This window comes from Mycteria americana, chromosome 27 (assembly GCF_035582795.1).
Source record: "Mycteria americana isolate JAX WOST 10 ecotype Jacksonville Zoo and Gardens chromosome 27, USCA_MyAme_1.0, whole genome shotgun sequence".
Classification (NCBI taxonomy): Eukaryota; Metazoa; Chordata; class Aves; order Ciconiiformes; family Ciconiidae; genus Mycteria; species Mycteria americana.
This window is the reverse complement of record NC_134391.1, coordinates 1,172,978-1,184,420: the sequence shown is the minus strand read 5'-3', so window position 1 is coordinate 1,184,420 and position 11,443 is coordinate 1,172,978. Positions and strand designations below refer to the sequence as shown.

Sequence of the window (11,443 nt, the reverse complement as noted above, 5' to 3'; positions counted from 1 at the left end):
CTCCACAAGATAGCTCCCCCAGCACAGCAAGGCCGTTAATGCCAAGGCAAAGCACATAGTGATTGTTTGTAGTAGCATGTTCCCAAGTTCCTTCCTCCTCCCCACAAAATAGCTCCCCCAGCACAGTAAGGCCATCAATGCCAGGGCCAATGCACATAGCCATTATTTGTATTAACGTGTTCCCAAGCTCGGCAAAATAAAGACATAAGCAGCCCAGCCAACAAACTCTGTGACCCACCCAGGAGCTTGCCGCTAAGTAACGACTATAGGTATAGCACGCTTAATACAAAACTGCCGTTGTCTCGTGCCCCATGTTGGGCACCAAAAAGGACTGTGGTGGATTGACCCTGGCTAAACACCAGGTGCCCACCAAAGCTGCTCTACCGCTCCTCCTCCTCAGCTGCACAGGGGAGAGAAGACATAACAAAAGGCTTGTGGGTTGAGATAAGGGCAGTTTAATAAAAGCAAAAGCAAAGGCTGCCCGTGGAAGAAAAAGGAAAACAGAAGATTTATTCTCTACTTCCCATCAGCAGGTGATGTCCAGCCACTTCTTGGGAAGCAGGGCTTCAGTACACGTAGTGGTTGCTCCGGAAGACAAATGTCATAAATAATGAATGCCCCCCCTTCCTCCTCCATTCCCTTAGCTTTTATTGCTGAGCGGACGTCATATGGTATGGAATATCCCTTTCGTCAGTTTGGTCAGCTGTCCTGGCTGTGTCCCCTCCCACGATCTTGCCCACCCCCAGCCTACTCGTGAGAGGAGGGGGGGAAATGTTGGAGAGACAGCCTTGATGCTGTGCAAGCACTGCTCAGCAGTAGCCAAAACACTGGTGTGTTATCAACACCTTTCTAGCTACCAATACAAAGCACAGCACTATGAGAGGGCTGATATGGGGAAAATTAACTCCATCTCAGCCAGACCCAATACATCCCTGTCGTGGTTTTACTCCAGTTGGCAACTAAGCACCACATAGCCGCTTGCTCACTCCCCCCCAGTGGGATGAGGGAGAGAATCAGAAGAGTAAAAGTCAGGAAAACTGAGCAAAACATAAATTGAGCAGCTGCAGAAACAGTTACAGGAAGAAAAGGAGAAAAAACAGAGGTTGGAAGGAAAGGTCAAAATGATGCTTATGTGGGCTCCCCATTCCCCTCACATTGTACAGATTAGGAAACTAATTGTATCTCCTGAAGAATGGGATGGGAACATATGGCGTGACCCCGATGATAGCAAGCCGGGGGAGGATGATTCTTTGTTTCCCTCAAATCCCCCTGAAGACGAAGCAAGATCTATCATTAAAACAGTACAGCCTGAAGGACCTCGGGGTGGTGCTCCGTGATATACTGAGTGAATCACTCCCTGGGATCTGTTACAATTAGCAAATTTACAAGAGAAATAGGGCAGAAAGCCAGGTAAAACTGAAACAAGAGTATTTGTGGTGAGTCTGCCTAAGTGGCAGTGACCGAATAATGCTGAGTGGAGATGAAGCAAATGGCTTTTGGGGTCCGGGAGTTCTCTTAAATTTAGGACCAGACCCGGCACATGAATCCCATTCTATCACCAGCAGGATAGCTTCTTGGGCTGGGGGAATAGATGCTAGGGAGCAAGGTGAACCCTCCGTAATCCCCATAAGATCTCTTAACGAGCTCTCTACAGCCATCACAAAAGCTGCCTGCATACAAGCCATGCATATCGAGAATCCAATGATATCCCAATATCTGCTACGATTGATTATGCAATGCTAAAACCAATACTTAGAGGAGCCCCGGCAGTTCTTAAACCTAATTTAATTGCAAAACAGGATGAAATTAAAAGAGACACAGAACACAATGAGGAGTTAGGTGATAATGATCCCCGCAACCAACTCCCTACCTGGGCACAATTAAGGCACGACATTGTAAACCATGCCCGTGAAATGGGGCGAGGCGATCCCTTAGCCAAAAAATCAGACCCAAGGCCCCGAACAGGAGATCACCAAGTGCGACCAGTAAACCAAGGGTGACCAGTAAAACAAACACCCCCACAGGGAACAGGAACTAGGCCAAAGGAAAATACGCCTAAAGACCCACGAGCTGAGTCTCGGGAGTGGAAAAATGAACTGTGGAGGAAAGCATTGCCACTAGGCATTCCCAGAGTCGCGATTCAGGGACAGCCTACTGGCATTATCCTGAGCCTAATTCAATCGTTCCAGAAACGCGATGATGGCGAAAGGAGAGAGCGTGCTCCAAATACTCCAATGCCATCGCCAGCTCCAAGAAAGAGTGATAACCCTTTCCTCCCCCTTAGGGATTAATTGCAAACCATGAGGCCAAATAACGAGTAATATCAGGACGGCAACTGGGCCTGCTGTTGCGTTAAGAGTTACTGTCACATACAAATAGGAATTTGAGGAGTGGCTGGGGGGGGGGAAACCCTCCTGTTGAGTCACGAGGTTCAGACAGGACCCCCTTGCTTTCTAAACTCCTTCTCAGAGAGGAGTCTCGGTGCGGCTACCTCCAGTCTTAGTCTCAGACTTGGTCAACGGTTATTTTCTAAGGACTGTGTGTATAGCCACTTACTAGTTCAGGGCTTTCGCTAAGGCGACAGCATTAATTTTTACACCCCCCAGTCTGGTCGTGTTGAAGGAACTATCACGGCCAGAGCAGTGAAGAGTGCAGTTTATTAGAGCAACAGACACACAGATTCTTTGGATTACTGGTGATAAATTCACTGTCTGCAAAGCACGTGCAAATACCAAGAATATGAGTATGAATAACACGGCTGGACACAAACATGTATGTAACACGGCCGGACACAAACGCGTATATCAAGAATATGAGTAACACGGCCGGACACAAACGCGTTAAAAGATAATAAAGCGACTCTCTATATAGAGATTTCTAAGTTTTCCGTCGAGGCACTTGGTATAACCAAGTGTTCGACTCTTACCCAAAGGCGTCCTGATGGGGGGGAAGAGAGGCTCAGCCCGTCGACTGATCCCAAACGTCAGAGTGGTACACGATGGTGTCTTCCCTAACATTCTCTCTCTCTAAAACCCTTTATACTATCTTTCACCTTTCGGGTGGAGCTTGAGTGACTCTAGTCATACATACCTTTGTTTAGGATTGGTGTAAAGTTTTCTTGCTTCGCTTTTAAAGGTATAAGCTAGAAAAATTCAGTGCGCAAGCTCAGTGAGGGGTGGTCGTAGGGTATTATAATGATGTTATAATGAGCAAAGTTCACCAAAAGGACAGCATTTTGTCAAAAACGTGGCAGGCTGTTGGCCCAGGGTAGTAAATATGCAGCTTATCAGTTCCATGACACCTTTAAGTTCCCCTATTATTGCAGAGCCTGCCCGCGGCATCTCCACACCGCTAAACCCTCCGGGCAGCGCCTCTTAGAGTCAGCACACCAAGTTCCCCTGGTGTTACCAACATCTAAGGTTGCAGGCCTAGGGAACTCCCATGGAATGGATTCCTTACATGTCAGCCGCATTCCACCTGGGGAGCTTCTTCAATGCTGTGCCTTACCTAAAAGTGTGAATATAAGTTCTAATTTTTTAAGTCACCTCAGCCATTATCCCACACCTGCCTGTCCAGCAAGTGGAATCCTATCCATGGATAAATAATAATGGCCCATACATTTTGGTGCCAGTTGGTCCTCGATGACAATTGGTAAAATTCCTACTAGATATGGGAGTGCAAATTTCAATAATAACACAACAGGATGCCAAGATGCTGGCTGGATGACCTGGACAGCAAAGAGTTCAAACTACCAAAGTGAATGGAACAAGAACTATATGCCAAACTGCGAAAGTTAATTTATGGCTCCCAGGCGAGAAGCGCATGTCGCCTACTCGCTTTGTAGTTAAAGATCATAATAAAACTATTTTGGGTTTCAATGTTTTGAACAGCCAAACCTGGTGCCTGCCGGATGGCAGTGTGTGGTCCTTCGGTTCAAAAATCAACCCTAACCCTGATAAAAATCGGGAAAACCGTGGAAATGGAACCCAGAACATGAAGAGGCAGGCAAAACTCTAATACAGGAATTAAAGACGTATCCGTCACTGGGGCCAGCACACCCCCGTGACCCTATTATAGCAGAATGGGGTTTTGCAGAACACGGTACTTATCGCAATCTATTCCAGACTGGGCCGAATGGACCAAAAAGAGCCTTAATGTTTAGCTCGACTGCATTTAAAGAGACAGAACAGAGACATTCCGAGTGGGAAAAGGGACTTTTGTCTTTAGTCTGAGCAGTTAAACAAGTGGGGCCACTGTTTGGGGTAACCTGTCCAGAAAAGCCCCGCCGAGACCTGTATTGTTTTCCCTTTCCAGGAATGATACCGGGAATGATGCCAGTACACGTCCCCTGGAGACTGGGTCAGCCGTCGAAGGATTGCTTATCCTTCTCGCAGAAGCAATCATCGTCAGCATGAACCAAATCTGGCTTACTCGCCAAGAAGCCCGATGCACGGGATGGAGACCCTGACTTCCTTTATTTGTGCTAATCAATATGGTGACTATAGAACGTTTGGCACCATACATAGTTCTCAGTTGTGGGTGCAATCGACTGTAACAGCAATTATAAGGGAAGGCAATGAGGGCACCTTGCCCACTGAAATTTGAAAAGTAATTTGGGATAATGCGACTCAATTCAAAAAAGATTTCCAATCTTGGTGGCACCCAGTTAATTTCACTTATGTCCCCACCGACAGTAAAGCCACACTTTTGGTTCAACAATACACAATGCTTCGGTATACACCATACACCAAATAATTGCACTGAGATTAAATCTCAGTGGAACTGTCCTCCATCCGATAGTACTTAGAGTATGGGCCCAACAAAATGGGAACAAATGGCAAACTATGGATGATGAGGCATGTGTTGTATGGGAACAACAGAGATGTATTTGTGAAAGTAATACCATTAAGGCCCAAGACATTTGTCTTGACACAGAACAACGTGTTTGTCATTTTGAAATACATCCTAATGAAACCCCTGAAACTGTACTTGTATACACTGGAAACGGATGTTTCCGGATGTAAACGGAGAACCCTTTGTGATTCTGTATTTATAGACAATACCACTGTAGATATATACAATCACTCAAATAGCTGTATTTGTAATTTTACCAAAATTATGGGACGCAACTTTAACTATTCAGCTCCTGTCACAACCTGCCAACTGCTACAATCTATCTATACATTTCATCAAGATTTATTACCTACCCGTATTGGAATGAATCTCACATTGGTGAGAAAACTGTTGCACCGCGATGACCTCAGTCAATGACTAAAACAAATTCGAAGCAACGGACAAGGGACCCTGATTACCATCCGTCGTGATGCAGAAGAGATACCCCACGTCCCAGCAAGAGTGAAGAAAGAAGGAGAACATAACTGGTGGGAAACTCTTTTTGGATGGTCCCCGACAGCAACTGCAATTTTGCATTTGATGCTGCATCCAATTGCAGTTCTGTTCATTTTAACCTTATTATGTTTATTGCTTATAATCATTCTGTATATCAGAGTTTGGCAAAAAATGAAACAAATTACATCAATCCAGCATGTAAAACGTATACAATCAACTGATATTATATGTAAAATGGTATATAACTAACATTAATTAAGATACTTAAACTAAACAGCTTACCAAATAATTGGACTCTTACCACTGAGCTGCAATACACCACGTATTTATGATGTAGAGGCAAGAGGTGACCGTACTACCGCTCTGTGAGTCGATAAAGTGGATTGACTGTAGTCATGGGGCGGAGTGTGACGGATGTTGTTTACGTTTGCAGTCTCTTCTTTTTAAATACAGAATTCAAGTCGTTTAAATGGAAATGGACTCCTAAAAGACGATCCAAATACCGTTGGTGTCACCCTAAAAAGGCCGTCTTCAGCTCCACCAACAGCTTGCGTTCAAAACTGGGCAATTCCCAGGCCTTCAATTACGGATGCATCAAAAAATTAGAAGATCGCTATCAGTATGCATAATAAATTGCCTGCACGTCAGACTGTGTCGCAACCTGACTGTCTTAGCAGTACTGTGGAGAATGAGGACCAAAGCAAGCCTGTTCCTTCATCCACAGTTACTAATGCTTCTGCAGCAGAGTCTACCTCAAACGCATCTACAATGTCGGTTGCTACTAACGTTTCCAAACAGGAAGTTCCTGATGAAATTGTTGTTGAGCCAGCAGGGAATGGAACTCCTAAACTCAGCTCTGATAACGCAGTCCCTTACGGTGCAGAATCTTCAGGAAAATCTGAGGAGTCAAAGGGCTTGTTTAAAAGGAATTGCAACATAATACCTTCTAATGGAATTTTGATTGGAAAGCTGGTCCGTACCTTGCAGAATTCCCATTCTTCCTGTCAGAACGCTGAAGAAAGATCCCAGCACGAGCTGCCAAAAAATGATTCACTTAACGGTGCTATTAGTTTAGATAATGAATCTAAAGAAAATGGACGGAAACTTGATGACTCCACTTGCCAAGTCCAACCTGTTAAACCTTCTGAGATTTTCTTTCCTAAAACAAATGGATTGCTTGAAACAGTGAGTTATGTTTGTTGCATCCAGAATTTCTCACCAGAATTTCTCACCAGAATTTCTCATGTATTCGGTATTCAGGAGCTGAATACCTAATGATACTGTTCCTAACTCATGTGAAATACCGAGAAAACGCACAGCACAAATTTCATCATAACACTTTGTGCTATTATCCCATTCGAATTTGCAGAGCTGAGCTGACATATGACAACATGTCAACTTAAGAGAAGTTCAGCTGAGATAATACTTCAGAAGTTTCATAAAGTATATTTGCGGGGGGGGGGGGGGAGGTGAGTGGCATGATGCGTAAACTGGGGACAGCGCATATAACTCAACGTGATCTTGTTTAACATCTAATGTAGAAATTTCACCACCGGTAGTTTTCTACTACAGATAGTATTTTTTCTGTCTGTGGACTTCTATGTTTTAATTGTAGATGCCTATAGCTTTGTCGCCGCTTCTGCAAGAAATAAGCTTAGAATCTCTCACGTACAGCTAGTTGAACAGCTTGTCAGAGGAAGTAAGGTAAAATGAGTACCCTCTGCTTAAAACAATGTTTCATACAGGTTTATCATTGTTTCACCTGCCTACTGGTACTGTTTAATAGAAAGATTTAAATCAGTACAGAGAATTCAACACCGTGCATCTAGTGTTGCAAACATCAGCACGGAGCATATATTATTCTGATATCAAATACAGGCAGATGCCTCTTGGAAAACTTTTGTTTCTTCATAGAATATTTTTCCATTTTTTTCCATTGTCTGCAATTCTTTTTCTCTTCCTCTTTCCCTTTTTTTTCGTCCTAGGATATGTGAATGTAAGTTCCCACCATCTGCTGTCCCATTTGGGAAAGAGAGGGAAATCCGTGTGTTTCCTTTTTTCTAGTTGGTGGCAGAGCAAATCTAGTGGTTTTGGCTATTGATGTGATTCAGAGCAGCAAGTGGAGGGAGACATGCGTTGGGTGTGGGGTTTTTTAATGCAATACTTGCAGAAGCAAGAGAAAAAAACCCACCTTCTCTGGGAGCTGAGGAAGGTGTAATAATAGGTTTCTAAAGGGAATGTCCTTCAGAGTTTTCCAGTAGCCACCAGTTTTTTTACTTAAGGGGATTTTACTCCTAACATCCATCTTTTAGATGGACTTCTCAAGTGAAAAATGTGTTTTTATTTTGCGCAGTGCCCCTGGACCTCAGAAATCTTCTGAGCACGATGCTCGTATGGAAACTGTAGTGATGGAAGCACTGTTTGCCTATGAAGAATCCAGGAAGGTTCCTTCCAACTTTAGCTGTGAGGATGAGAATCTTTTTACTCAATCCGGTTCTGAAACCATTTCTGCCAAAGAAGAAGTTGCTGAAAGTATTGTAACAAAAGTCGATAATGCGCATCCCAGTATCAATGGTCAGCACAAGGTCAGGAGAAAATCCTGGGACACTGAAGATGAATTCCTTGGGCAGTGTGAGTCTGAAGACAGTAGAGACAAAGAGAAACCAAGAAAATCAAAAGAACCTGAACTCATTTCAACAGAAAATCCATTGTCAATCAAAGGGTCTCCGGAGAGCAAAGAGACATTAGGGCAAGCTTCCTCTGTGAAGTCTGACATGGGATGTATTTCTCAAAAACTGGCACCTCTAGAGATTACAGATAAATGCCAAGATACAAAGGACATTGCTAATAACTATGTAGAGGAACCACCTGTTAATGACTCTTCTATTACGAAGCTGGATAAAGTTTTGGAGAGTCAGAGAAAGTCCTCTCACTGTGATAAAGACTTTGACAAATCAAGTCAAGCTTACAGCAGCAGGTCACATAACGATTTTCACTGCAAAAGCAGACAGCCTCACAACGCACTCTCTAGAGGGGAAGATGTACATCGCTTTAGCAGCCACAGAGCAAACTTAACCTCATTGTTCGGTACCTCAGCAGCAATCTGAAAAATATTCTCGTGACAGGCATGCACTTCCACCTGTGTCAGCTCATTCAAATTTTGAGGACTCTTCCCGGGAAAACCAAGAACTAAGAAATGGCAAAAGAAAATATAGCCACACAAGGAAGTGGAAGTGAAATAGAATGAAATGCCAAAAGATAGGTGACCAAAGAATGAAAAAATATAAGAAGGTCAAGAAGAAAAAGAAGTCCAAAGGCAAACATCGAGAGAAGGATTACAAGTAAGCAAGGATTCCAACATAATCAGCAATTTGTTCCTAATTCTTTTCTGGGTGTTTCTCACGTCTGCCTGTTTTTCACAGTTGTGTCACAGTTATTTATATAGCATAATCTGGCTGGGGATCATGTCATTAGGTTGGTCAAGTGAAGACAGGCAAGATATTGCTGAATTGTGTTAGAACACTAGATCTGGACCACATAGTTAGAATCACATCTGCACACTGTTCTTCATTAGGTTACAACAATTTTTTTTTTTAATTCCACATATTCCACAACTAGCCACTGTTAATGATTTGTGTACAAACCAAGACCTGTTGTCCTTCATTCTGCGGGCCCCAGTTTGCTGCACCTCTAGTAAGTTACATGTGCAGAAATTACCACAAAATAGCTGACAGGCTGCAAGTCATCACCTGTGGTAAAATAAATAATCGTTTCTTATATGCATAAAGAGCCACATTGGTTTTTCTATTTTTAACTTGCATGTTTCCTTCACACTTTATCATTTGGATTTCTCTGTGCTCCACTTTCGCAATGACAATCGCAAGCGTAAGAAAAAGAAGAAAAAGAAGAAAGACATCGGGAAACTGAAGGGCTTCTTGGAATATTTAGATCCTCATTTCCAGAAGAAAACATGGGAGAAGAAGGAAGAATCCTGTCCTCCAGGCGGCAATTTATGTGAGCAACACACCTAAAACCCCCTCAAAACCTCCCCCAGAACCGGGCATCCAACGTTTCCCCCCCCAATAAATACTGACAAACAATCACGGCTCCTCTCCGGTCATGCTGTCCCTGCTGCTGCTTTAAAGCCCTCTGCCGGAGGCTATGCCCCTTTTCACTCCCGCCATCACTCACACCCTCCTGCTCTGCACCCTTTATTTGCATACAGGGGGGATGACAATTTGAGGGGAGGGTCCAGGGGGGTCTCGGGGAGAGACCGTGTCACAGCCCAATTGGGGGACCCCGAATGTGGCTTTACACAAGGTTCTTATGCCCTCCAGTCGTTCAGGTACACGATGAATTGACTAATCACTAGCACCCGCGCTACCGGTTACTAATCATAGTCAAACTTTGCAAAGCAACTCTAGTATTGCAGCATTCTTGCTGCTTGTCTGTTGATCCAGATGTCCCTGGAATCAGACTTGCTGGAGTTACTGGCTGCGCCTGTATCCCATGGGGGGCCAGACCCAATGGGAGGGGCTGCCGCATGAGCCGCAGATCAGTGCGGGCAGGGGCGAGGCGGGGCAGACGCAATCATCGCTCCGGTACACGGGAGACCCCTCCGCCCACCATGATGGCACAGGCCCTGGGGCCCCTGACTGCCACTTCCGCTTCCAACGCCTTGACGCTGTGTGCCCACCGGCCCCGCCCCCAGAGAGGAGGCCACGCCCCCTGCCCAGCAGTGGCTGCAGTCCCGGTACCGCTTCGTGGTTCCTAAAAGGAACCACTGCCCGGAACCAGCATCCCCACCCCAGCCTGGTACCGCCTGGTACCACCATCTCTACCCCATCCTGCTGCTGACAGCCCCACCACTGGCATCCCCACCTCTGCCTGGAACCGGCGTCCCCAGGAACTGCATCCCCGCCCCGGGGATGAGGACGCCCCGCACCGACCTGAGGGCGCACTTGCTGGTATCCGTCCGCAGTTTCCACCCGCTGGGGCAAAGAGTGAGGGTGGTGGGGCTGGTGTGCCAACTGCCCCACCACCCGGAGCCCCAAGCTGACCCCAGCGTGCACTCCAGGGTCCCCAGTCCCCTGCTGGTGGCCCCGAGACCCAGCATGGGGCCAGCTGCCTCCAAGCCCCCTGCTGATGGCAAGAAGGAGACGGCACTGCCGGCGGCATTGAGCAGCAAGGCGCGCACTGGGATGGCTGCCAAACCCAAGCAGCCGAGCTGGCTGCGCCTGTTGCCGACGGGGGGGCCAAACCCCATGGGAGGGGCTGCCGCAGCAGCTGCGCATGCTGCCGCAGCTGCCGCACCCTCCCGCCATCTCCCTGCTATCCCTTGGGCCCTGGGGGTGCCTCACGGCTGCGCCCGCCCCGCTGGAGGAGCAGGAGGAGTCGGTGCCCATCACACCCGAGCAGTGGCCTGAGTGGGAGCGCATGAAGAAACTGGCCCAGGGGGAGTGGGAGCGAGCGGCCCTGCACATGGCACAGGACCAGCTGCAGTGTTTTGTGCAGAACGAGATCAAATGCAGATAGCCAATGAATACAGCTACCCATAAACCACTGCTCCAGCACCCTCCCCCGTAGCACCCACGCACAGAGAAGATCCAGAGGCAGAGACCTGCACCCACCCGCTCCAGCCCCAGCCCTCTCCCAGATCCACGTTTCTTGCTTAATTCATGAAAAGAGCTGAGTGTTGGCTTTGCAGCGCCTCTCTCTGCCTATGGTCATTTTCTCAGCGGGAAGGGAGCTGGGGGGGGTTAACACAGCCCCTGCCCACCCTGCGGGTGGCTCAGCTGGGCTGGGGATGGCCACCAAGAGGATGGGTAGATGGGGCATCGCTCCGGGTGGCAAGCACCTGTGGGAGAAACCACAAACCGCATCAACATCAGGAGGACAGAGACCTCCATCACCACCCCGGGACTGGCATCAGCATCACTGCCCCAGCACCAGCATCGCTGCCGGCAAGCTGGATCCAGCCCTGGGAAGGGGTGACTGGCTGAGTGCGGAAAACTCAGCTCGCACCTGGCTGGCGAGCGGGCACTGTTGGCCAGGGCTTGCACTCCGAGATCCCGGAGCTGGCACTGCACCGGCT

General features: G+C 47.0%; 1 pseudogene; it reads left to right on the top strand.

Annotated features, from left to right (window-relative positions):
* Positions 1 to 1,467: 1,467 nt before the first annotated feature.
* On the top strand, positions 1,468 to 9,380 carry LOC142421177 (uncharacterized; annotated as a pseudogene).
* The last annotated feature ends 2,063 nt before the right edge of the window (positions 9,381 to 11,443 follow it).